Source organism: Brachyhypopomus gauderio, unplaced genomic scaffold, assembly GCF_052324685.1.
Source record: "Brachyhypopomus gauderio isolate BG-103 unplaced genomic scaffold, BGAUD_0.2 sc65, whole genome shotgun sequence".
Taxonomy (NCBI): domain Eukaryota; kingdom Metazoa; phylum Chordata; class Actinopteri; order Gymnotiformes; family Hypopomidae; genus Brachyhypopomus; species Brachyhypopomus gauderio.
The window spans coordinates 1260227-1282775 of record NW_027506886.1 but is presented as its reverse complement, the minus strand read 5'-3'; the positions used below and the strand labels follow the sequence as shown (position 1 = coordinate 1282775).

The window sequence follows — 22549 nt, the reverse complement described above, 5'->3', positions numbered from 1 at the left end:
TGTTGGAAGAGTTTCAAAATGAAAACATCCTTCTGACTCATGAGTAAGTCAATGGATGGTGTTCCAGCAGCATCAGTAGTATCAGCATGAAGTAGGACAGCATAAACTTCTGAACAGAACCCCTTTTAGAGGATGATGCTACCTGATTTGAATCGGAAACCGGAAATTTCCACAATGCATGAGTGTAACTGAATGTCAATTCTGCTCTAAGCACTAAGGAACATGCAGAAGCTCTAAGCTCTAAAGGTTCTGTACACAGGCAGAGATGCTGGGGATTGCAGGTTTCCAATATGGGTTCTGGCGTGACCTCAAAGAGCCAGCAGCCTGCCAGGGATGATACACAAAAAGCCTGCATGTACTTTGGACCTGTGCCTGTCCAGAATGCAGTCCTCAAGCCAGAGTATGCATTCAGTACAGACTTGTACAGAGCATTTCTAGAGGGCAGTTGTACAAACGTTAGGGCAAATTAGGCTAATCTAACAATTCAGTATATAAGATGGAGATGTTGGGGATTGAACCCAGGACCTTGTACATGCGAAGCACACGCTCTACCACTGAGCTACATCCCCATGTTATTGACTCTTCCTTTATCTTTGGAAGCTGATCGTGCAAAGTCATGGGTGCTAACATTAAAAATAGCTCCAAAAACTTCTGAACAGAATGCCTTCTAGAAGGTGTCGCTACCCAATTTGAACCGGGAACTCGATTTGGACTACACAGGCAATTAATTGAACGTAATTTTAGTCTTTTGAATGCTGGTGAAAAATAAACGGCAACCATACAACACGTTGAGAATATGCTCACATGGAGCCCTTCATTTTCTGCCTGCAAGCACATGGCATACTTTTTGCCACCAGTCTGCCAAGTCCCAAAGGTAGGGTTCCAGTGTGGGTTCTGGTGTGACCTCAACCGGCCAGCAGTCTGCAAGTGATGCTACACAAAAACATTGCATCTTATAAGGATCTGTGTCTGTCTAGCATGAAGGCTTGTGGCAGTCCTCTAGCTACAGCAAAGCCTTATGTACAGAGTACCCAGAGCCAGCTGGAGGGTTCCAGTGAATGCATTGGATAGACATCTACAAGCCAAAAGTTTGTAAGGAATGTTCCACAAAAAAGTCAGGTACTACGGACCTACTATGCCGCTGAAAATATCGAGATTACGGAATTAGGACGGACATACAAGGCATGAACGGGGATCGAACCCGTGGTCTTCGGTTTACGAGACCGACGGCTTACCACTTGGCCATCACGCCTTGGCTACACAATGACACCTGGATGTTGACCAGATACATAAGTTTCCTACCAACTTGTGTTGGAAGAGTTTCAAAATGAAAACATCCTTCTGACTCATGAGTAAGTCAATGGATGGTGTTCCAGCAGCATCAGTAGTATCAGCATGAAGTATGACAGCATAAACTTCTGAACAGAACCCCTTTTAGAGGATGATGCTACCTGATTTGAATCGGAAACCGGAAATTTCCACAATGCATGAGTGTAACTGAATGTCAATTCTGCTCTAAGCACTAAGGAACATGCAGAAGCTCTAAAGGTTCTGTACACAGGGAGAGATGCTGGGGATTGCAGGTTTCCAATATGGGTTCTGGCGTGACCTCAAAGAGCCAGCAGCCTGCCAGGGATGATACACAAAAAGCCTGCATGTACTATGAACCTGTGCCTGTCCAGAATGCAGTCCTCAAGCCAGAGTATGCATTCAGTACAGACTTGTACAGAGCATTTCTAGAGGGCACTTGTACAAACGTTAGGGCAAATTAGGCTAATCTAACAATTCAGTATATAAGATGGAGATGCTGGGGATTGAACCCAGGACCTTGTACATGCGAAGCACACGCTCTACCACTGAGCTACATCCCCATGTTATTGACTCTTCCTTTATCTTTGGAAGCTGATCGTGCAAAGTCATGGGTGCTAACATTAAAAATAGCTCCAAAAACTTCTGAACAGAATGCCTTCTAGAAGGTGTCGCTACCCAATTTGAACCGGGAACTCGATTTGGACTACACAGGCAATTAATTGAACGTAATTTTAGTCTTTTGAATGCTGGTGAAAACTAACGGCAACCATACAACACGTTGAAAATATGCTCACATGGAGCCCTTCATTTTCTGCCTGCAAGCACATGGCACACTTTTTGCCACCAGTCTGCCAAGTCCCAAAGGTAGGGTTCCAGTGTGGGTTCTGGTGTGACCTCAACCGGCCAGCAGTCTGCAAGTGATGCTACACAAAAACATTGCATCTTATAAGGATCTGTGTCTGTCTAGCATGAAGGCTTGTGGCAGTCCTCTAGCTACAGCAAAGCCTTATGTACAGAGTACCCAGAGCCAGCTGGAGGGTTCCAGTGAATGCATTGGATAGACATCTACAAGCCAAAAGTTTGTAAGGAATGTTCCACAAAAAAGTCAGGTATTACGGACCTACTATGCCGCTGAAAATGTCGAGATTACGGAATTAGGACGGACATACAAGGAATGAACGGGGATCGAACCCGTGGTCTTCGGTTTACTAGACCGACGGCTTACCACTTGGCCATCACGCCTTGGCTACAAAATGACACCTGGATGTTGACCAGATACATAAGTTTCCTACCAACTTGTGTTGGAAGAGTTTCAAAATGAAAACATCCTTCTGACTCATGAGTAAGTCAATGGATGGTGTTCCAGCAGCATCAGTAGTATCAGCATGAAGTATGACAGCATAAACTTCTGAACAGAACCCCTTTTAGAGGATGATGCTACCTGATTTGAATCGGAAACCGGAAATTTCCACAATGCATGAGTGTAACTGAATGTCAATTCTGCTCTAAGCACTAAGGAACATGCAGAAGCTCTAAAGGTTCTGTACACAGGGAGAGATGCTGGGGATTGCAGGTTTCCAATATGGGTTCTGGCGTGACCTCAAAGAGCCAGCAGCCTGCCAGGGATGATACACAAAAAGCCTGCATGTACTATGAACCTGTGCCTGTCCAGAATGCAGTCCTCAAGCCAGAGTATGCATTCAGTACAGACTTGTACAGAGCATTTCTAGAGGGCACTTGTACAAACGTTAGGGTAAATTAGGCTAATCTAACAATTCAGTATATAAGATGGAGATGCTGGGGATTGAACCCAGGACCTTGTACATGCGAAGCACACGCTCTACCACTGAGCTACATCCCCATGTTATTGACTCTTCCTTTATCTTTGGAAGCTGATCGTGCAAAGTCATGGGTGCTAACATTAAAAATAGCTCCAAAAACTTCTGAACAGAATGCCTTCTAGAAGGTGTCGCTACCCAATTTGAACCGGGAACTCGATTTGGACTACACAGGCAATTAATTGAACGTAATTTTAGTCTTTTGAATGCTGGTGAAAACTAACGGCAACCATACAACACGTTGAAAATATGCTCACATGGAGCCCTTCATTTTCTGCCTGCAAGCACATGGCACACTTTTTGCCACCAGTCTGCCAAGTCCCAAAGGTAGGGTTCCAGTGTGGGTTCTGGTGTGACCTCAACCGGCCAGCAGTCTGCAAGTGATGCTACACAAAAACATTGCATCTTATAAGGATCTGTGTCTGTCTAGCATGAAGGCTTGTGGCAGTCCTCTAGCTACAGCAAAGCCTTATGTACAGAGTACCCAGAGCCAGCTGGAGGGTTCCAGTGAATGCATTGGATAGACATCTACAAGCCAAAAGTTTGTAAGGAATGTTCCACAAAAAAGTCAGGTACTACGGACCTACTATGCCGCTGAAAATGTCGAGATTACGGAATTAGGACGGACATACAAGGCATGAACGGGGATCGAACCCGTGGTCTTCGGTTTACTAGACCGACGGCTTACCACTTGGCCATCACGCCTTGGCTACAAAATGACACCTGGATGTTGACCAGATACATAAGTTTCCTACCAACTTGTGTTGGAAGAGTTTCAAAATGAAAACATCCTTCTGACTCATGAGTAAGTCAATGGATGGTGTTCCAGCAGCATCAGTAGTATCAGCATGAAGTATGACAGCATAAACTTCTGAACAGAACCCCTTTTAGAGGATGATGCTACCTGATTTGAATCGGAAACCGGAAATTTCCACAATGCATGAGTGTAACTGAATGTCAATTCTGCTCTAAGCACTAAGGAACATGCAGAAGCTCTAAAGGTTCTGTACACAGGGAGAGATGCTGGGGATTGCAGGTTTCCAATATGGGTTCTGGCGTGACCTCAAAGAGCCAGCAGCCTGCCAGGGATGATACACAAAAAGCCTGCATGTACTATGAACCTGTGCCTGTCCAGAATGCAGTCCTCAAGCCAGAGTATGCATTCAGTACAGACTTGTACAGAGCATTTCTAGAGGGCACTTGTACAAACGTTAGGGCAAATTAGGCTAATCTAACAATTCAGTATATAAGATGGAGATGCTGGGGATTGAACCCAGGACCTTGTACATGCGAAGCACACGCTCTACCACTGAGCTACATCCCCATGTTATTGACTCTTCCTTTATCTTTGGAAGCTGATCGTGCAAAGTCATGGGTGCTAACATTAAAAATAGCTCCAAAAACTTCTGAACAGAATGCCTTCTAGAAGGTGTCGCTACCCAATTTGAACCGGGAACTCGATTTGGACTACACAGGCAATTAATTGAACGTAATTTTAGTCTTTTGAATGCTGGTGAAAACTAACGGCAACCATACAACACGTTGAAAATATGCTCACATGGAGCCCTTCATTTTCTGCCTGCAAGCACATGGCACACTTTTTGCCACCAGTCTGCCAAGTCCCAAAGGTAGGGTTCCAGTGTGGGTTCTGGTGTGACCTCAACCGGCCAGCAGTCTGCAAGTGATGCTACACAAAAACATTGCATCTTATAAGGATCTGTGTCTGTCTAGCATGAAGGCTTGTGGCAGTCCTCTAGCTACAGCAAAGCCTTATGTACAGAGTACCCAGAGCCAGCTGGAGGGTTCCAGTGAATGCATTGGATAGACATCTACTAGCCAAAAGTTTGTAAGGAATGTTCCACAAAAAAGTCAGCTACTACGGACCTACTATGCCGCTCAAAATCTCGAGATTACGGAATTAGGACGGACATACAAGGCATGAACGGGGATCGAACCCGTGGTCTTCGATTTACGAGACCGACGCCTTACCAGTTGGCCATCACGCCTTGGCTACAAAATGACACCTGGATGTTGACCAGACACATAAGTTTCCTACCAACTTGTGTTGGAAGAGTTTCAAAATGAAAACATCCTTCTGACTCATGAGTAAGTCAATGGATGGTGTTCCAGCAGCATCAGTAGTATCAGCATGAAGTAGGACAGCATAAACTTCTGAACAGAACCCCTTTTAGAGGATGATGCTACCTGATTTGAATCGGAAACCGGAAATTTCCACAATGCATGAGTGTAACTGAATGTCAATTCTGCTCTAAGCACTAAGGAACATGCAGAAGCTCTAAAGGTTCTGTACACAGGCAGAGATGCTGGGGATTGCAGGTTTCCAATATGGGTTCTGGCGTGACCTCAAAGAGCCAGCAGCCTGCCAGGGATGATACACAAAAGCCTGCATGTACTATGAACCTGTGCCTGTCCAGAATGCAGTCCTCAAGCCAGAGTATGCATTCAGTACAGACTTGTACAGAGCATTTCTAGAGGGCACTTGTACAAACGTTAGGGCAAATTAGGCTAATCTAACAATTCAGTATATAAGATGGAGATGCTGGGGATTGAACCCAGGACCTTGTACATGCGAAGCACACGCTCTACCACTGAGCTACATCCCCATGTTATTGACTCTTCCTTTATCTTTGGAAGCTGATCGTGCAAAGTCATGGGTGCTAACATTAAAAATAGCTCCAAAAACTTCTGAACAGAATGCCTTCTAGAAGGTGTCGCTACCCAATTTGAACCGGGAACTCGATTTGGACTACACAGGCAATTAATTGAACGTAATTTTAGTCTTTTGAATGCTGGTGAAAACTAACGGCAACCATACAACACGTTGAAAATATGCTCACATGGAGCCCTTCATTTTCTGCCTGCAAGCACATGGCACACTTTTTGCCACCAGTCTGCCAAGTCCCAAAGGTAGGGTTCCAGTGTGGGTTCTGGTGTGACCTCAACCGGCCAGCAGTCTGCAAGTGATGCTACACAAAAACATTGCATCTTATAAGGATCTGTGTCTGTCTAGCATGAAGGCTTGTGGCAGTCCTCTAGCTACAGCAAAGCCTTATGTACAGAGTACCCAGAGCCAGCTGGAGGGTTCCAGTGAATGCATTGGATAGACATCTACAAGCCAAAAGTTTGTAAGGAATGTTCCACAAAAAAGTCAGGTACTACGGACCTACTATGCCGCTGAAAATATCGAGATTACGGAATTAGGACGGACATACAAGGCATGAACGGGGATCGAACCCGTGGTCTTCGGTTTACGAGACCGACGGCTTACCACTTGGCCATCACGCCTTGGCTACAAAATGACACCTGGATGTTGACCAGATACATAAGTTTCCTACCAACTTGTGTTGGAAGAGTTTCAAAATGAAAACATCCTTCTGACTCATGAGTAAGTCAATGGATGGTGTTCCAGCAGCATCAGTAGTATCAGCATGAAGTATGACAGCATAAACTTCTGAACAGAACCCCTTTTAGAGGATGATGCTACCTGATTTGAATCGGAAACCGGAAATTTCCACAATGCATGAGTGTAACTGAATGTCAATTCTGCTCTAAGCACTAAGGAACATGCAGAAGCTCTAAAGGTTCTGTACACAGGGAGAGATGCTGGGGATTGCAGGTTTCCAATATGGGTTCTGGCGTGACCTCAAAGAGCCAGCAGCCTGCCAGGGATGATACACAAAAAGCCTGCATGTACTATGAACCTGTGCCTGTCCAGAATGCAGTCCTCAAGCCAGAGTATGCATTCAGTACAGACTTGTACAGAGCATTTCTAGAGGGCACTTGTACAAACGTTAGGGCAAATTAGGCTAATCTAACAATTCAGTATATAAGATGGAGATGCTGGGGATTGAACCCAGGACCTTGTACATGCGAAGCACACGCTCTACCACTGAGCTACATCCCCATGTTATTGACTCTTCCTTTATCTTTGGAAGCTGATCGTGCAAAGTCATGGGTGCTAACATTAAAAATAGCTCCAAAAACTTCTGAACAGAATGCCTTCTAGAAGGTGTCGCTACCCAATTTGAACCGGGAACTCGATTTGGACTACACAGGCAATTAATTGAACGTAATTTTAGTCTTTTGAATGCTGGTGAAAACTAACGGCAACCATACAACACGTTGAAAATATGCTCACATGGAGCCCTTCATTTTCTGCCTGCAAGCACATGGCACACTTTTTGCCACCAGTCTGCCAAGTCCCAAAGGTAGGGTTCCAGTGTGGGTTCTGGTGTGACCTCAACCGGCCAGCAGTCTGCAAGTGATGCTACACAAAAACATTGCATCTTATAAGGATCTGTGTCTGTCTAGCATGAAGGCTTGTGGCAGTCCTCTAGCTACAGCAAAGCCTTATGTACAGAGTACCCAGAGCCAGCTGGAGGGTTCCAGTGAATGCATTGGATAGACATCTACTAGCCAAAAGTTTGTAAGGAATGCTCCACAAAAAAGTCAGCTACTACGGACCTACTATGCCGCTCAAAATTTCGAGATTATGACAGACATACAAGGCATGAACGGGGATCGAACCCGTGGTCTTCGGTTTACGAGACCGACGCCTTACCACTTGGCCATCACGCCATGGCTACAAAATGACACCTGGATGTTGACCAGACACATAAGTTTCCTACCAACTTGTGTTGGAAGAGTTTCAAAATGAAAACATCCTTCTGACTCATGAGTAAGTCAATGGATGGTGTTCCAGCAGCATCAGTAGTATCAGCATGAAGTATGACAGCATAAACTTCTGAACAGAACCCCTTTTAGAGGATGATGCTACCTGATTTGAATCGGAAACCGGAAATTTCCACAATGCATGAGTGTAACTGAATGTCAATTCTGCTCTAAGCACTAAGGAACATGCAGAAGCTCTAAAGGTTCTGTACACAGGCAGAGATGCTGGGGATTGCAGGTTTCCAATATGGGTTCTGGCGTGACCTCAAAGAGCCAGCAGCCTGCCAGGGATGATACACAAAAAGCCTGCATGTACTATGAACCTGTGCCTGTCCAGAATGCAGTCCTCAAGCCAGAGTATGCATTCAGTACAGACTTGTACAGAGCATTTCTAGAGGGCACTTGTACAAACGTTAGGGCAAATTAGGCTAATCTAACAATTCAGTATATAAGATGGAGATGCTGGGGATTGAACCCAGGACCTTGTACATGCGAAGCACACGCTCTACCACTGAGCTACATCCCCATGTTATTGACTCTTCCTTTATCTTTGGAAGCTGATCGTGCAAAGTCATGGGTGCTAACATTAAAAATAGCTCCAAAAACTTCTGAACAGAATGCCTTCTAGAAGGTGTCGCTACCCAATTTGAACCGGGAACTCGATTTGGACTACACAGGCAATTAATTGAACGTAATTTTAGTCTTTTGAATGCTGGTGAAAACTAACGGCAACCATACAACACGTTGAAAATATGCTCACATGGAGCCCTTCATTTTCTGCCTGCAAGCACATGGCACACTTTTTGCCACCAGTCTGCCAAGTCCCAAAGGTAGGGTTCCAGTGTGGGTTCTGGTGTGACCTCAACCGGCCAGCAGTCTGCAAGTGATGCTACACAAAAACATTGCATCTTATAAGGATCTGTGTCTGTCTAGCATGAAGGCTTGTGGCAGTCCTCTAGCTACAGCAAAGCCTTATGTACAGAGTACCCAGAGCCAGCTGGAGGGTTCCAGTGAATGCATTGGATAGACATCTACAAGCCAAAAGTTTGTAAGGAATGTTCCACAAAAAAGTCAGGTACTACGGACCTACTATGCCGCTGAAAATATCGAGATTACGGAATTAGGACGGACATACAAGGCATGAACGGGGATCGAACCCGTGGTCTTCGGTTTACGAGACCGACGGCTTACCACTTGGCCATCACGCCTTGGCTACAAAATGACACCTGGATGTTGACCAGATACATAAGTTTCCTACCAACTTGTGTTGGAAGAGTTTCAAAATGAAAACATCCTTCTGACTCATGAGTAAGTCAATGGATGGTGTTCCAGCAGCATCAGTAGTATCAGCATGAAGTATGACAGCATAAACTTCTGAACAGAACCCCTTTTAGAGGATGATGCTACCTGATTTGAATCGGAAACCGGAAATTTCCACAATGCATGAGTGTAACTGAATGTCAATTCTGCTCTAAGCACTAAGGAACATGCAGAAGCTCTAAAGGTTCTGTACACAGGGAGAGATGCTGGGGATTGCAGGTTTCCAATATGGGTTCTGGCGTGACCTCAACGAGCCAGCAGCCTGCCAGGGATGATACACAAAAAGCCTGCATGTACTATGAACCTGTGCCTGTCCAGAATGCAGTCCTCAAGCCAGAGTATGCATTCAGTACAGACTTGTACAGAGCATTTCTAGAGGGCACTTGTACAAACGTTAGGGCAAATTAGGCTAATCTAACAATTCAGTATATAAGATGGAGATGCTGGGGATTGAACCCAGGACCTTGTACATGCGAAGCACACGCTCTACCACTGAGCTACATTCCCATGTTATTGACTCTTCCTTTATCTTTGGAAGCTGATCGTGCAAAGTTATGGGTGCTAACATTAAAAATAGCTCCAAAAACTTCTGAACAGAATGCCTTCTAGAAGGTGTCGCTACCCAATTTGAACCGGGAACTCGATTTGGACTACACAGGCAATTAATTGAACGTAATTTTAGTCTTTTGAATGCTGGTGAAAACTAACGGCAACCATACAACACGTTGAAAATATGCTCACATGGAGCCCTTCATTTTCTGCCTGCAAGCACATGGCACACTTTTTGCCACCAGTCTGCCAAGTCCCAAAGGTAGGGTTCCAGTGTGGGTTCTGGTGTGACCTCAACCGGCCAGCAGTCTGCAAGTGATGCTACACAAAAACATTGCATCTTATAAGGATCTGTGTCTGTCTAGCATGAAGGCTTGTGGCAGTCCTCTAGCTACAGCAAAGCCTTATGTACAGAGTACCCAGAGCCAGCTGGAGGGTTCCAGTGAATGCATTGGATAGACATCTACTAGCCAAAAGTTTGTAAGGAATGCTCCACAAAAAAGTCAGCTACTACGGACCTACTATGCCGCTCAAAATTTCGAGATTATGACAGACATACAAGGCATGAACGGGGATCGAACCCGTGGTCTTCGGTTTACGAGACCGACGCCTTACCACTTGGCCATCACGCCATGGCTACAAAATGACACCTGGATGTTGACCAGACACATAAGTTTCCTACCAACTTGTGTTGGAAGAGTTTCAAAATGAAAACATCCTTCTGACTCATGAGTAAGTCAATGGATGGTGTTCCAGCAGCATCAGTAGTATCAGCATGAAGTATGACAGCATAAACTTCTGAACAGAACCCCTTTTAGAGGATGATGCTACCTGATTTGAATCGGAAACCGGAAATTTCCACAATGCATGAGTGTAACTGAATGTCAATTCTGCTCTAAGCACTAAGGAACATGCAGAAGCTCTAAAGGTTCTGTACACAGGCAGAGATGCTGGGGATTGCAGGTTTCCAATATGGGTTCTGGCGTGACCTCAAAGAGCCAGCAGCCTGCCAGGGATGATACACAAAAAGCCTGCATGTACTATGAACCTGTGCCTGTCCAGAATGCAGTCCTCAAGCCAGAGTATGCATTCAGTACAGACTTGTACAGAGCATTTCTAGAGGGCACTTGTACAAACGTTAGGGCAAATTAGGCTAATCTAACAATTCAGTATATAAGATGGAGATGCTGGGGATTGAACCCAGGACCTTGTACATGCGAAGCACACGCTCTACCACTGAGCTACATCCCCATGTTATTGACTCTTCCTTTATCTTTGGAAGCTGATCGTGCAAAGTCATGGGTGCTAACATTAAAAATAGCTCCAAAAACTTCTGAACAGAATGCCTTCTAGAAGGTGTCGCTACCCAATTTGAACCGGGAACTCGATTTGGACTACACAGGCAATTAATTGAACGTAATTTTAGTCTTTTGAATGCTGGTGAAAACTAACGGCAACCATACAACACGTTGAAAATATGCTCACATGGAGCCCTTCATTTTCTGCCTGCAAGCACATGGCACACTTTTTGCCACCAGTCTGCCAAGTCCCAAAGGTAGGGTTCCAGTGTGGGTTCTGGTGTGACCTCAACCGGCCAGCAGTCTGCAAGTGATGCTACACAAAAACATTGCATCTTATAAGGATCTGTGTCTGTCTAGCATGAAGGCTTGTGGCAGTCCTCTAGCTACAGCAAAACCTTATGTACAGAGTACCCAGAGCCAGCTGGAGGGTTCCAGTGAATGCATTGGATAGACATCTACTAGCCAAAAGTTTGTAAGGAATGCTCCACAAAAAAGTCAGCTACTACGGACCTACTATGCCGCTCAAAATTTCGAGATTATGACAGACATACAAGGCATGAACGGGGATCGAACCCGTGGTCTTCGGTTTACGAGACCGACGCCTTACCACTTGGCCATCACGCCATGGCTACAAAATGACACCTGGATGTTGACCAGACACATAAGTTTCCTACCAACTTGTGTTGGAAGAGTTTCAAAATGAAAACATCCTTCTGACTCATGAGTAAGTCAATGGATGGTGTTCCAGCAGCATCAGTAGTATCAGCATGAAGTATGACAGCATAAACTTCTGAACAGAACCCCTTTTAGAGGATGATGCTACCTGATTTGAATCGGAAACCGGAAATTTCCACAATGCATGAGTGTAACTGAATGTCAATTCTGCTCTAAGCACTAAGGAACATGCAGAAGCTCTAAAGGTTCTGTACACAGGCAGAGATGCTGGGGATTGCAGGTTTCCAATATGGGTTCTGGCGTGACCTCAAAGAGCCAGCAGCCTGCCAGGGATGATACACAAAAAGCCTGCATGTACTATGAACCTGTGCCTGTCCAGAATGCAGTCCTCAAGCCAGAGTATGCATTCAGTACAGACTTGTACAGAGCATTTCTAGAGGGCACTTGTACAAACGTTAGGGCAAATTAGGCTAATCTAACAATTCAGTATATAAGATGGAGATGCTGGGGATTGAACCCAGGACCTTGTACATGCGAAGCACACGCTCTACCACTGAGCTACATCCCCATGTTATTGACTCTTCCTTTATCTTTGGAAGCTGATCGTGCAAAGTCATGGGTGCTAACATTAAAAATAGCTCCAAAAACTTCTGAACAGAATGCCTTCTAGAAGGTGTCGCTACCCAATTTGAACCGGGAACTCGATTTGGACTACACAGGCAATTAATTGAACGTAATTTTAGTCTTTTGAATGCTGGTGAAAACTAACGGCAACCATACAACACGTTGAAAATATGCTCACATGGAGCCCTTCATTTTCTGCCTGCAAGCACATGGCACACTTTTTGCCACCAGTCTGCCAAGTCCCAAAGGTAGGGTTCCAGTGTGGGTTCTGGTGTGACCTCAACCGGCCAGCAGTCTGCAAGTGATGCTACACAAAAACATTGCATCTTATAAGGATCTGTGTCTGTCTAGCATGAAGGCTTGTGGCAGTCCTCTAGCTACAGCAAAGCCTTATGTACAGAGTACCCAGAGCCAGCTGGAGGGTTCCAGTGAATGCATTGGATAGACATCTACAAGCCAAAAGTTTGTAAGGAATGTTCCACAAAAAAGTCAGGTACTACGGACCTACTATGCCGCTGAAAATATCGAGATTACGGAATTAGGACGGACATACAAGGCATGAACGGGGATCGAACCCGTGGTCTTCTGTTTACGAGACCGACGGCTTACCACTTGGCCATCACGCCTTGGCTACAAAATGACACCTGGATGTTGACCAGATACATAAGTTTCCTACCAACTTGTGTTGGAAGAGTTTCAAAATGAAAACATCCTTCTGACTCATGAGTAAGTCAATGGATGGTGTTCCAGCAGCATCAGTAGTATCAGCATGAAGTATGACAGCATAAACTTCTGAACAGAACCCCTTTTAGAGGATGATGCTACCTGATTTGAATCGGAAACCGGAAATTTCCACAATGCATGAGTGTAACTGAATGTCAATTCTGCTCTAAGCACTAAGGAACATGCAGAAGCTCTAAAGGTTCTGTACACAGGGAGAGATGCTGGGGATTGCAGGTTTCCAATATGGGTTCTGGCGTGACCTCAACGAGCCAGCAGCCTGCCAGGGATGATACACAAAAAGCCTGCATGTACTATGAACCTGTGCCTGTCCAGAATGCAGTCCTCAAGCCAGAGTATGCATTCAGTACAGACTTGTACAGAGCATTTCTAGAGGGCACTTGTACAAACGTTAGGGCAAATTAGGCTAATCTAACAATTCAGTATATAAGATGGAGATGCTGGGGATTGAACCCAGGACCTTGTACATGCGAAGCACACGCTCTACCACTGAGCTACATTCCCATGTTATTGACTCTTCCTTTATCTTTGGAAGCTGATCGTGCAAAGTCATGGGTGCTAACATTAAAAATAGCTCCAAAAACTTCTGAACAGAATGCCTTCTAGAAGGTGTCGCTACCCAATTTGAACCGGGAACTCGATTTGGACTACACAGGCAATTAATTGAACGTAATTTTAGTCTTTTGAATGCTGGTGAAAACTAACGGCAACCATACAACACGTTGAAAATATGCTCACATGGAGCCCTTCATTTTCTGCCTGCAAGCACATGGCACACTTTTTGCCACCAGTCTGCCAAGTCCCAAAGGTAGGGTTCCAGTGTGGGTTCTGGTGTGACCTCAACCGGCCAGCAGTCTGCAAGTGATGCTACACAAAAACATTGCATCTTATAAGGATCTGTGTCTGTCTAGCATGAAGGCTTGTGGCAGTCCTCTAGCTACAGCAAAGCCTTATGTACAGAGTACCCAGAGCCAGCTGGAGGGTTCCAGTGAATGCATTGGATAGACATCTACTAGCCAAAAGTTTGTAAGGAATGCTCCACAAAAAAGTCAGCTACTACGGACCTACTATGCCGCTCAAAATTTCGAGATTATGACAGACATACAAGGCATGAACAGGGATCGAACCCGTGGTCTTTGGTTTACGAGACCGACGCCTTACCACTTGGCCATCACGCCTTGGCTACAAAATGACACCTGGATGTTGACCAGACACATAAGTTTCCTACCAACTTGTGTTGGAAGAGTTTCAAAATGAAAACATCCTTCTGACTCATGAGTAAGTCAATGGATGGTGTTCCAGCAGCATCAGTAGTATCAGCATGAAGTATGACAGCATAAACTTCTGAACAGAACCCCTTTTAGAGGATGATGCTACCTGATTTGAATCGGAAACCGGAAATTTCCACAATGCATGAGTGTAACTGAATGTCAATTCTGCTCTAAGCACTAAGGAACATGCAGAAGCTCTAAAGGTTCTGTACACAGGGAGAGATGCTGGGGATTGCAGGTTTCCAATATGGGTTCTGGCGTGACCTCAAAGAGCCAGCAGCCTGCCAGGGATGATACACAAAAAGCCTGCATGTACTATGAACCTGTGCCTGTCCAGAATGCAGTCCTCAAGCCAGAGTATGCATTCAGTACAGACCATTTCTAGAGGGCACTTGTACAAACGTTAGGGCAAATTAGGCTAATCTAACAATTCAGTATATAAGATGGAGATGCTGGGGATTGAACCCAGGACCTTGTACATGCGAAGCACACGCTCTACCACTGAGCTACATCCCCATGTTATTGACTCTTCCTTTATCTTTGGAAGCTGATCGTGCAAAGTCATGGGTGCTAACATTAAAAATAGCTCCAAAAACTTCTGAACAGAATGCCTTCTAGAAGGTGTCGCTACCCAATTTGAACCGGGAACTCGATTTGGACTACACAGGCAATTAATTGAACGTAATTTTAGTCTTTTGAATGCTGGTGAAAACTAACGGCAACCATACAACACGTTGAAAATATGCTCACATGGAGCCCTTCATTTTCTGCCTGCAAGCACATGGCACACTTTTTGCCACCAGTCTGCCAAGTCCCAAAGGTAGGGTTCCAGTGTGGGTTCTGGTGTGACCTCAACCGGCCAGCAGTCTGCAAGTGATGCTACACAAAAACATTGCATCTTATAAGGATCTGTGTCTGTCTAGCATGAAGGCTTGTGGCAGTCCTCTAGCTACAGCAAAGCCTTATGTACAGAGTACCCAGAGCCAGCTGGAGGGTTCCAGTGAATGCATTGGATAGACATCTACTAGCCAAAAGTTTGTAAGGAATGCTCCACAAAAAAGTCAGCTACTACGGACCTACTATGCCGCTCAAAATTTCGAGATTATGGAATTATGACAGACATACAAGGCATGAACGGGGATCGAACCCGTGGTCTTCGGTTTACGAGACCAACGCCTTACCACTTGGCCATCACGCCTTGGCTACAAAATGACACCTGGATGTTGACCAGATACATAAGTTTCCTACCAACTTGTGTTGGAAGAGTTTCAAAATGAAAACATCCTTCTGACTCATGAGTAAGTCAATGGATGGTGTTCCAGCAGCATCAGTAGTATCAGCATGAAGTATGACAGCATAAACTTCTGAACAGAACCCCTTTTAGAGGATGATGCTACCTGATTTGAATCGGAAACCGGAAATTTCCACAATGCATGAGTGTAACTGAATGTCAATTCTGCTCTAAGCACTAAGGAACATGCAGAAGCTCTAAAGGTTCTGTACACAGGGAGAGATGCTGGGGATTGCAGGTTTCCAATATGGGTTCTGGCGTGACCTCAAAGAGCCAGCAGCCTGCCAGGGATGATACACAAAAAGCCTGCATGTACTATGAACCTGTGCCTGTCCAGAATGCAGTCCTCAAGCCAGAGTATGCATTCAGTACAGACTTGTACAGAGCATTTCTAGAGGGCACTTGTACAAACGTTAGGGCAAATTAGGCTAATCTAACAATTCAGTATATAAGATGGAGATGCTGGGGATTGAACCCAGGACCTTGTACATGCGAAGCACACGCTCTACCACTGAGCTACATCCCCATGTTATTGACTCTTCCTTTATCTTTGGAAGCTGATCGTGCAAAGTCATGGGTGCTAACATTAAAAATAGCTCCAAAAACTTCTGAACAGAATGCCTTCTAGAAGGTGTCGCTACCCAATTTGAACCGGGAACTCGATTTGGACTACACAGGCAATTAATTGAACGTAATTTTAGTCTTTTGAATGCTGGTGAAAACTAACGGCAACCATACAACACGTTGAAAATATGCTCACATGGAGCCCTTCATTTTCTGCCTGCAAGCACATGGCACACTTTTTGCCACCAGTCTGCCAAGTCCCAAAGGTAGGGTTCCAGTGTGGGTTCTGGTGTGACCTCAACCGGCCAGCAGTCTGCAAGTGATGCTACACAAAAACATTGCATCTTATAAGGATCTGTGTCTGTCTAGCATGAAGGCTTGTGGCAGTCCTCTAGCTACAGCAAAGCCTTATGTACAGAGTACCCAGAGCCAGCTGGAGGGTTCCAGTGAATGCATTGGATAGACATCTACTAGCCAAAAGTTTGTAAGGAATGCTCCACAAAAAAGTCAGCTACTACGGACCTACTATGCCGCTCAAAATTTCGAGATTATGGAATTATGACAGACATACAAGGCATGAACGGGGATCGAACCCATGGTCTTCGGTTTACGAGACCGACGCCTTACCACTTGGCCATCACGCCTTGGCTACAAAATGACACCTGGATGTTGACCAGACACATAAGTTTCCTACCAACTTGTGTTGGAAGAGTTTCAAAATGAAAACATCCTTCTGACTCATGAGTAAGTCAATGGATGGTGTTCCAGCAGCATCAGTAGTATCAGCATGAAGTATGACAGCATAAACTTCTGAACAGAACCCCTTTTAGAGGATGATGCTACCTGATTTGAATCGGAAACCGGAAATTTCCACAATGCATGAGTGTAACTGAATGTCAATTCTGCTCTAAGCACTAAGGAACATGCAGAAGCTCTAAAGGTTCTGTACACAGGGAGAGATGCTGGGGATTGCAGGTTTCCAATATGGGTTCTGGCGTGACCTCAAAGAGCCAGCAGCCTGCCAGGGATGATACACAAAAAGCCTGCATGTACTATGAACCTGTGCCTGTCCAGAATGCAGTCCTCAAGCCAGAGTATGCATTCAGTACAGAGCATTTCTAGAGGGCACTTGTACAAACGTTAGGGCAAATTAGGCTAATCTAACAATTCAGTATATAAGATGGAGATGCTGGGGATTGAACCCAGGACCTTGTACATGCGAAGCACACGCTCTACCACTGAGCTACATCCCCATGTTATTGACTCTTCCTTTATCTTTGGAAGCTGATCGTGCAAAGTCATGGGTGCTAACATTAAAAATAGCTCCAAAAACTTCTGAACAGAATGCCTTCTAGAAGGTGTCGCTACCCAATTTGAACCGGGAACTCGATTTGGACTACACAGGCAATTAATTGAACGTAATTTTAGTCTTTTGAATGCTGGTGAAAACTAACGGCAACCATACAACACGTTGAAAATATGCTCACATGGAGCCCTTCATTTTCTGCCTGCAAGCACATGGCACACTTTTTGCCACCAGTCTGCCAAGTCCCAAAGGTAGGGTTCCAGTGTGGGTTCTGGTGTGACCTCAACCGGCCAGCAGTCTGCAAGTGATGCTACACAAAAACATTGCATCTTATAAGGATCTGTGTCTGTCTAGCATGAAGGCTTGTGGCAGTCCTCTAGCTACAGCAAAGCCTTATGTACAGAGTACCCAGAGCCAGCTGGAGGGTTCCAGTGAATGCATTGGATAGACATCTACTAGCCAAAAGTTTGTAAGGAATGCTCCACAAAAAAGTCAGCTACTACGGACCTACTATGCCGCTCAAAATTTCGAGATTATGGAATTATGACAGACATACAAGGCATGAACGGGGATCGAACCCGTGGTCTTCGGTTTACGAGACCGACGCCTTACCACTTGGCCATCACGCCTTGGCTACAAAATGACACCTGGATGTTGACCAGATACATAAGTTTCCTACCAACTTGTGTTGGAAGAGTTTCAAAATGAAAACATCCTTCTGACTCATGAGTAAGTCAATGGATGGTGTTCCAGCAGCATCAGTAGTATCAGCATGAAGTATGACAGCATAAACTTCTGAACAGAACCCCTTTTAGAGGATGATGCTACCTGATTTGAATCGGAAACCGGAAATTTCCACAATGCATGAGTGTAACTGAATGTCAATTCTGCTCTAAGCACTAAGGAACATGCAGAAGCTCTAAAGGTTCTGTACACAGGGAGAGATGCTGGGGATTGCAGGTTTCCAATATGGGTTCTGGCGTGACCTCAAAGAGCCAGCAGCCTGCCAGGGATGATACACAAAAAGCCTGCATGTACTATGAACCTGTGCCTGTCCAGAATGCAGTCCTCAAGCCAGAGTATGCATTCAGTACAGACTTGTACAGAGCATTTCTAGAGGGCACTTGTACAAACGTTAGGGCAAATTAGGCTAATCTAACAATTCAGTATATAAGATGGAGATGCTGGGGATTGAACCCAGGACCTTGTACATGCGAAGCACACGCTCTACCACTGAGCTACATCCCCATGTTATTGACTCTTCCTTTATCTTTGGAAGCTGATCGTGCAAAGTCATGGGTGCTAACATTAAAAATAGCTCCAAAAACTTCTGAACAGAATGCCTTCTAGAAGGTGTCGCTACCCAATTTGAACCGGGAACTCGATTTGGACTACACAGGCAATTAATTGAACGTAATTTTAGTCTTTTGAATGCTGGTGAAAACTAACGGCAACCATACAACACGTTGAAAATATGCTCACATGGAGCCCTTCATTTTCTGCCTGCAAGCACATGGCACACTTTTTGCCACCAGTCTGCCAAGTCCCAAAGGTAGGGTTCCAGTGTGGGTTCTGGTGTGACCTCAACCGGCCAGCAGTCTGCAAGTGATGCTACACAAAAACATTGCATCTTATAAGGATCTGTGTCTGTCTAGCATGAAGGCTTGTGGCAGTCCTCTAGCTACAGCAAAGCCTTATGTACAGAGTACCCAGAGCCAGCTGGAGGGTTCCAGTGAATGCATTGGATAGACATCTACTAGCCAAAAGTTTGTAAGGAATGCTCCACAAAAAAGTCAGCTACTACGGACCTACTATGCCGCTCAAAATTTCGAGATTATGGAATTATGACAGACATACAAGGCATGAACGGGGATCGAACCCATGGTCTTCGGTTTACAAGACCGACGCCTTACCACTTGGCCATCACGCCTTGGCTACAAAATGACACCTGGATGTTGACCAGACACATAAGTTTCCTACCAACTTGTGTTGGAAGAGTTTCAAAATGAAAACATCCTTCTGACTCATGAGTAAGTCAATGGATGGTGTTCCAGCAGCATCAGTAGTATCAGCATGAAGTATGACAGCATAAACTTCTGAACAGAACCCCTTTTAGAGGATGATGCTACCTGATTTGAATCGGAAACCGGAAATTTCCACAATGCATGAGTGTAACTGAATGTCAATTCTGCTCTAAGCACTAAGGAACATGCAGAAGCTCTAAAGGTTCTGTACACAGGGAGAGATGCTGGGGATTGCAGGTTTCCAATATGGGTTCTGGCGTGACCTCAAAGAGCCAGCAGCCTGCCAGGGATGATACACAAAAAGCCTGCATGTACTATGAACCTGTGCCTGTCCAGAATGCAGTCCTCAAGCCAGAGTATGCATTCAGTACAGAGCATTTCTAGAGGGCACTTGTACAAACGTTAGGGCAAATTAGGCTAATCTAACAATTCAGTATATAAGATGGAGATGCTGGGGATTGAACCCAGGACCTTGTACATGCGAAGCACACGCTCTACCACTGAGCTACATCCCCATGTTATTGACTCTTCCTTTATCTTTGGAAGCTGATCGTGCAAAGTCATGGGTGCTAACATTAAAAATAGCTCCAAAAACTTCTGAACAGAATGCCTTCTAGAAGGTGTCGCTACCCAATTTGAACCGGGAACTCGATTTGGACTACACAGGCAATTAATTGAACGTAATTTTAGTCTTTTGAATGCTGGTGAAAACTAACGGCAACCATACAACACGTTGAAAATATGCTCACATGGAGCCCTTCATTTTCTGCCTGCAAGCACATGGCACACTTTTTGCCACCAGTCTGCCAAGTCCCAAAGGTAGGGTTCCAGTGTGGGTTCTGGTGTGACCTCAACCGGCCAGCAGTCTGCAAGTGATGCTACACAAAAACATTGCATCTTATAAGGATCTGTGTCTGTCTAGCATGAAGGCTTGTGGCAGTCCTCTAGCTACAGCAAAGCCTTATGTACAGAGTACCCAGAGCCAGCTGGAGGGTTCCAGTGAATGCATTGGATAGACATCTACTAGCCAAAAGTTTGTAAGGAATGCTCCACAAAAAAGTCAGCTACTACGGACCTACTATGCCGCTCAAAATTTCGAGATTATGGAATTATGACAGACATACAAGGCATGAACGGGGATCGAACCCGTGGTCTTCGGTTTACGAGACCGACGCCTTACCACTTGGCCATCACGCCTTGGCTACAAAATGACACCTGGATGTTGACCAGATACATAAGTTTCCTACCAACTTGTGTTGGAAGAGTTTCAAAATGAAAACATCCTTCTGACTCATGAGTAAGTCAATGGATGGTGTTCCAGCAGCATCAGTAGTATCAGCATGAAGTATGACAGCATAAACTTCTGAACAGAACCCCTTTTAGAGGATGATGCTACCTGATTTGAATCGGAAACCGGAAATTTCCACAATGCATGAGTGTAACTGAATGTCAATTCTGCTCTAAGCACTAAGGAACATGCAGAAGCTCTAAGCTCTAAAGGTTCTGTACACAGGCAGAGATGCTGGGGATTGCAGGTTTCCAATATGGGTTCTGGCGTGACCTCAAAGAGCCAGCAGCCTGCCAGGGATGATACACAAAAAGCCTGCATGTACTATGAACCTGTGCCTGTCCAGAATGCAGTCCTCAAGCCAGAGTATGCATTCAGTACAGACTTGTACAGAGCTTTTCTAGAGGGCAGTTGTACAAAAGTTAGGGCAAATTAGGCTAATCTAACAATTCAGTATATAAGATGGAGATGCTGGGGATTGAACCCAGGACCTTGTACATGCGAAGCACACGCTCTACCACTGAGCTACATCCCCATGTTATTGACTCTTCCTTTATCTTTGGAAGCTGATCGTGCAAAGTCATGGGTGCTAACATTAAAAATAGCTCCAAAAACTTCTGAACAGAATGCCTTCTAGAAGGTGTCGCTACCCAATTTGAACCGGGAACTCGATTTGGACTACACAGGCAATTAATTGAACGTAATTTTAGTCTTTTGAATGCTGGTGAAAACTAACGGCAACCATACAACACGTTGAAAATATGCTCACATGGAGCCCTTCATTTTCTGCCTGCAAGCACATGGCACACTTTTTGCCACCAGTCTGCCAAGTCCCAAAGGTAGGGTTCCAGTGTGGGTTCTGGTGTGACCTCAACCGGCCAGCAGTCTGCAAGTGATGCTACACAAAAAAATTGCATCTTATAAGGATCTGTGTCTGTCTAGCATGAAGGCTTGTGGCAGTCCTCTAGCTACAGCAAAGCCTTATGTACAGAGTACCCAGAGCCAGCTGGAGGGTTCCAGTGAATGCATTGGATAGACATCTACTAGCCAAAAGTTTGTAAGGAATGCTCCACAAAAAAGTCAGCTACTACGGACCTACTATGCCGCTCAAAATTTCGAGATTATGGAATTATGACAGACATACAAGGCATGAACGGGGATCGAACCCGTGGTCTTCGGTTTACGAGACCGACGCCTTACCACTTGGCCATCACGCCTTGGCTACAAAATGACACCTGGATGTTTACCAGACACATAAGTTTCCTACCAACTTGTGTTGGAAGAGTTTCAAAATGAAAACATCCTTCTGACTCATGAGTAAGTCAATGGATGGTGTTCCAGCAGCATCAGTAGTATCAGCATGAAGTATGACAGCATAAACTTCTGAACAGAACCCCTTTTAGAGGATGATGCTACCTGATTTGAATCGGAAACCGGAAATTTCCACAATGCATGAGTGTAACTGAATGTCAATTCTGCTCTAAGCACTAAGGAACATGCAGAAGCTCTAAGCTCTAAAGGTTCTGTACACAGGCAGAGATGCTGGGGATTGCAGGTTTCCAATATGGGTTCTGGCGTGACCTCAAAGAGCCAGCAGCCTGCCAGGGATGATACACAAAAAGCCTGCATGTACTATGAACCTGTGCCTGTCCAGAATGCAGTCCTCAAGCCAGAGTATGCATTCAGTACAGACTTGTACAGAGCTTTTCTAGAGGGCAGTTGTACAAAAGTTAGGGCAAATTAGGCTAATCTAA

General features: G+C 45.0%; 32 non-coding genes across 32 annotated transcripts; all 32 read right to left on the bottom strand.

The window, feature by feature from the left end:
• Positions 1-497: 497 nt before the first annotated feature.
• Positions 498-569, bottom strand: trnaa-cgc (transfer RNA alanine (anticodon CGC)). Its single transcript has one exon. It is a non-coding gene; the product is annotated as a tRNA-Ala (tRNA).
• A 611-nt stretch (positions 570-1180) lies between these two features.
• On the bottom strand, positions 1181-1252 carry trnat-cgu (transfer RNA threonine (anticodon CGU)). Its single transcript has one exon. It is a non-coding gene; the product is annotated as a tRNA-Thr (tRNA).
• A 547-nt stretch (positions 1253-1799) lies between these two features.
• On the bottom strand, positions 1800-1871 carry trnaa-cgc (transfer RNA alanine (anticodon CGC)). The gene has a single exon. It is a non-coding gene; the product is annotated as a tRNA-Ala (tRNA).
• A 1229-nt stretch (positions 1872-3100) lies between these two features.
• Positions 3101-3172, bottom strand: trnaa-cgc (transfer RNA alanine (anticodon CGC)). Its single transcript has one exon. It is a non-coding gene; the product is annotated as a tRNA-Ala (tRNA).
• Positions 3173-4401: 1229 nt separating this feature from the next.
• Positions 4402-4473, bottom strand: trnaa-cgc (transfer RNA alanine (anticodon CGC)). The gene has a single exon. It is a non-coding gene; the product is annotated as a tRNA-Ala (tRNA).
• Positions 4474-5083: 610 nt separating this feature from the next.
• trnat-cgu (transfer RNA threonine (anticodon CGU)) lies at positions 5084-5155 on the bottom strand. The gene has a single exon. It is a non-coding gene; the product is annotated as a tRNA-Thr (tRNA).
• Positions 5156-5701: 546 nt separating this feature from the next.
• trnaa-cgc (transfer RNA alanine (anticodon CGC)) lies at positions 5702-5773 on the bottom strand. Its single transcript has one exon. It is a non-coding gene; the product is annotated as a tRNA-Ala (tRNA).
• A 610-nt stretch (positions 5774-6383) lies between these two features.
• Positions 6384-6455, bottom strand: trnat-cgu (transfer RNA threonine (anticodon CGU)). Its single transcript has one exon. It is a non-coding gene; the product is annotated as a tRNA-Thr (tRNA).
• Positions 6456-7002: 547 nt separating this feature from the next.
• On the bottom strand, positions 7003-7074 carry trnaa-cgc (transfer RNA alanine (anticodon CGC)). The gene has a single exon. It is a non-coding gene; the product is annotated as a tRNA-Ala (tRNA).
• A 602-nt stretch (positions 7075-7676) lies between these two features.
• On the bottom strand, positions 7677-7748 carry trnat-cgu (transfer RNA threonine (anticodon CGU)). The gene has a single exon. It is a non-coding gene; the product is annotated as a tRNA-Thr (tRNA).
• Positions 7749-8295: 547 nt separating this feature from the next.
• trnaa-cgc (transfer RNA alanine (anticodon CGC)) lies at positions 8296-8367 on the bottom strand. Its single transcript has one exon. It is a non-coding gene; the product is annotated as a tRNA-Ala (tRNA).
• Positions 8368-8977: 610 nt separating this feature from the next.
• On the bottom strand, positions 8978-9049 carry trnat-cgu (transfer RNA threonine (anticodon CGU)). Its single transcript has one exon. It is a non-coding gene; the product is annotated as a tRNA-Thr (tRNA).
• Positions 9050-9596: 547 nt separating this feature from the next.
• On the bottom strand, positions 9597-9668 carry trnaa-cgc (transfer RNA alanine (anticodon CGC)). The gene has a single exon. It is a non-coding gene; the product is annotated as a tRNA-Ala (tRNA).
• Positions 9669-10270: 602 nt separating this feature from the next.
• trnat-cgu (transfer RNA threonine (anticodon CGU)) lies at positions 10271-10342 on the bottom strand. Its single transcript has one exon. It is a non-coding gene; the product is annotated as a tRNA-Thr (tRNA).
• A 547-nt stretch (positions 10343-10889) lies between these two features.
• trnaa-cgc (transfer RNA alanine (anticodon CGC)) lies at positions 10890-10961 on the bottom strand. Its single transcript has one exon. It is a non-coding gene; the product is annotated as a tRNA-Ala (tRNA).
• A 602-nt stretch (positions 10962-11563) lies between these two features.
• trnat-cgu (transfer RNA threonine (anticodon CGU)) lies at positions 11564-11635 on the bottom strand. Its single transcript has one exon. It is a non-coding gene; the product is annotated as a tRNA-Thr (tRNA).
• A 547-nt stretch (positions 11636-12182) lies between these two features.
• Positions 12183-12254, bottom strand: trnaa-cgc (transfer RNA alanine (anticodon CGC)). Its single transcript has one exon. It is a non-coding gene; the product is annotated as a tRNA-Ala (tRNA).
• A 610-nt stretch (positions 12255-12864) lies between these two features.
• Positions 12865-12936, bottom strand: trnat-cgu (transfer RNA threonine (anticodon CGU)). Its single transcript has one exon. It is a non-coding gene; the product is annotated as a tRNA-Thr (tRNA).
• A 547-nt stretch (positions 12937-13483) lies between these two features.
• On the bottom strand, positions 13484-13555 carry trnaa-cgc (transfer RNA alanine (anticodon CGC)). Its single transcript has one exon. It is a non-coding gene; the product is annotated as a tRNA-Ala (tRNA).
• A 602-nt stretch (positions 13556-14157) lies between these two features.
• On the bottom strand, positions 14158-14229 carry trnat-cgu (transfer RNA threonine (anticodon CGU)). Its single transcript has one exon. It is a non-coding gene; the product is annotated as a tRNA-Thr (tRNA).
• A 537-nt stretch (positions 14230-14766) lies between these two features.
• On the bottom strand, positions 14767-14838 carry trnaa-cgc (transfer RNA alanine (anticodon CGC)). Its single transcript has one exon. It is a non-coding gene; the product is annotated as a tRNA-Ala (tRNA).
• Positions 14839-15448: 610 nt separating this feature from the next.
• Positions 15449-15520, bottom strand: trnat-cgu (transfer RNA threonine (anticodon CGU)). The gene has a single exon. It is a non-coding gene; the product is annotated as a tRNA-Thr (tRNA).
• Positions 15521-16067: 547 nt separating this feature from the next.
• On the bottom strand, positions 16068-16139 carry trnaa-cgc (transfer RNA alanine (anticodon CGC)). The gene has a single exon. It is a non-coding gene; the product is annotated as a tRNA-Ala (tRNA).
• A 610-nt stretch (positions 16140-16749) lies between these two features.
• trnat-cgu (transfer RNA threonine (anticodon CGU)) lies at positions 16750-16821 on the bottom strand. The gene has a single exon. It is a non-coding gene; the product is annotated as a tRNA-Thr (tRNA).
• Positions 16822-17358: 537 nt separating this feature from the next.
• On the bottom strand, positions 17359-17430 carry trnaa-cgc (transfer RNA alanine (anticodon CGC)). The gene has a single exon. It is a non-coding gene; the product is annotated as a tRNA-Ala (tRNA).
• Positions 17431-18040: 610 nt separating this feature from the next.
• On the bottom strand, positions 18041-18112 carry trnat-cgu (transfer RNA threonine (anticodon CGU)). Its single transcript has one exon. It is a non-coding gene; the product is annotated as a tRNA-Thr (tRNA).
• A 547-nt stretch (positions 18113-18659) lies between these two features.
• Positions 18660-18731, bottom strand: trnaa-cgc (transfer RNA alanine (anticodon CGC)). The gene has a single exon. It is a non-coding gene; the product is annotated as a tRNA-Ala (tRNA).
• Positions 18732-19341: 610 nt separating this feature from the next.
• Positions 19342-19413, bottom strand: trnat-ugu (transfer RNA threonine (anticodon UGU)). Its single transcript has one exon. It is a non-coding gene; the product is annotated as a tRNA-Thr (tRNA).
• A 537-nt stretch (positions 19414-19950) lies between these two features.
• trnaa-cgc (transfer RNA alanine (anticodon CGC)) lies at positions 19951-20022 on the bottom strand. The gene has a single exon. It is a non-coding gene; the product is annotated as a tRNA-Ala (tRNA).
• Positions 20023-20632: 610 nt separating this feature from the next.
• trnat-cgu (transfer RNA threonine (anticodon CGU)) lies at positions 20633-20704 on the bottom strand. The gene has a single exon. It is a non-coding gene; the product is annotated as a tRNA-Thr (tRNA).
• Positions 20705-21258: 554 nt separating this feature from the next.
• Positions 21259-21330, bottom strand: trnaa-cgc (transfer RNA alanine (anticodon CGC)). The gene has a single exon. It is a non-coding gene; the product is annotated as a tRNA-Ala (tRNA).
• A 610-nt stretch (positions 21331-21940) lies between these two features.
• trnat-cgu (transfer RNA threonine (anticodon CGU)) lies at positions 21941-22012 on the bottom strand. Its single transcript has one exon. It is a non-coding gene; the product is annotated as a tRNA-Thr (tRNA).
• Positions 22013-22549: the final 537 nt, after the last annotated feature.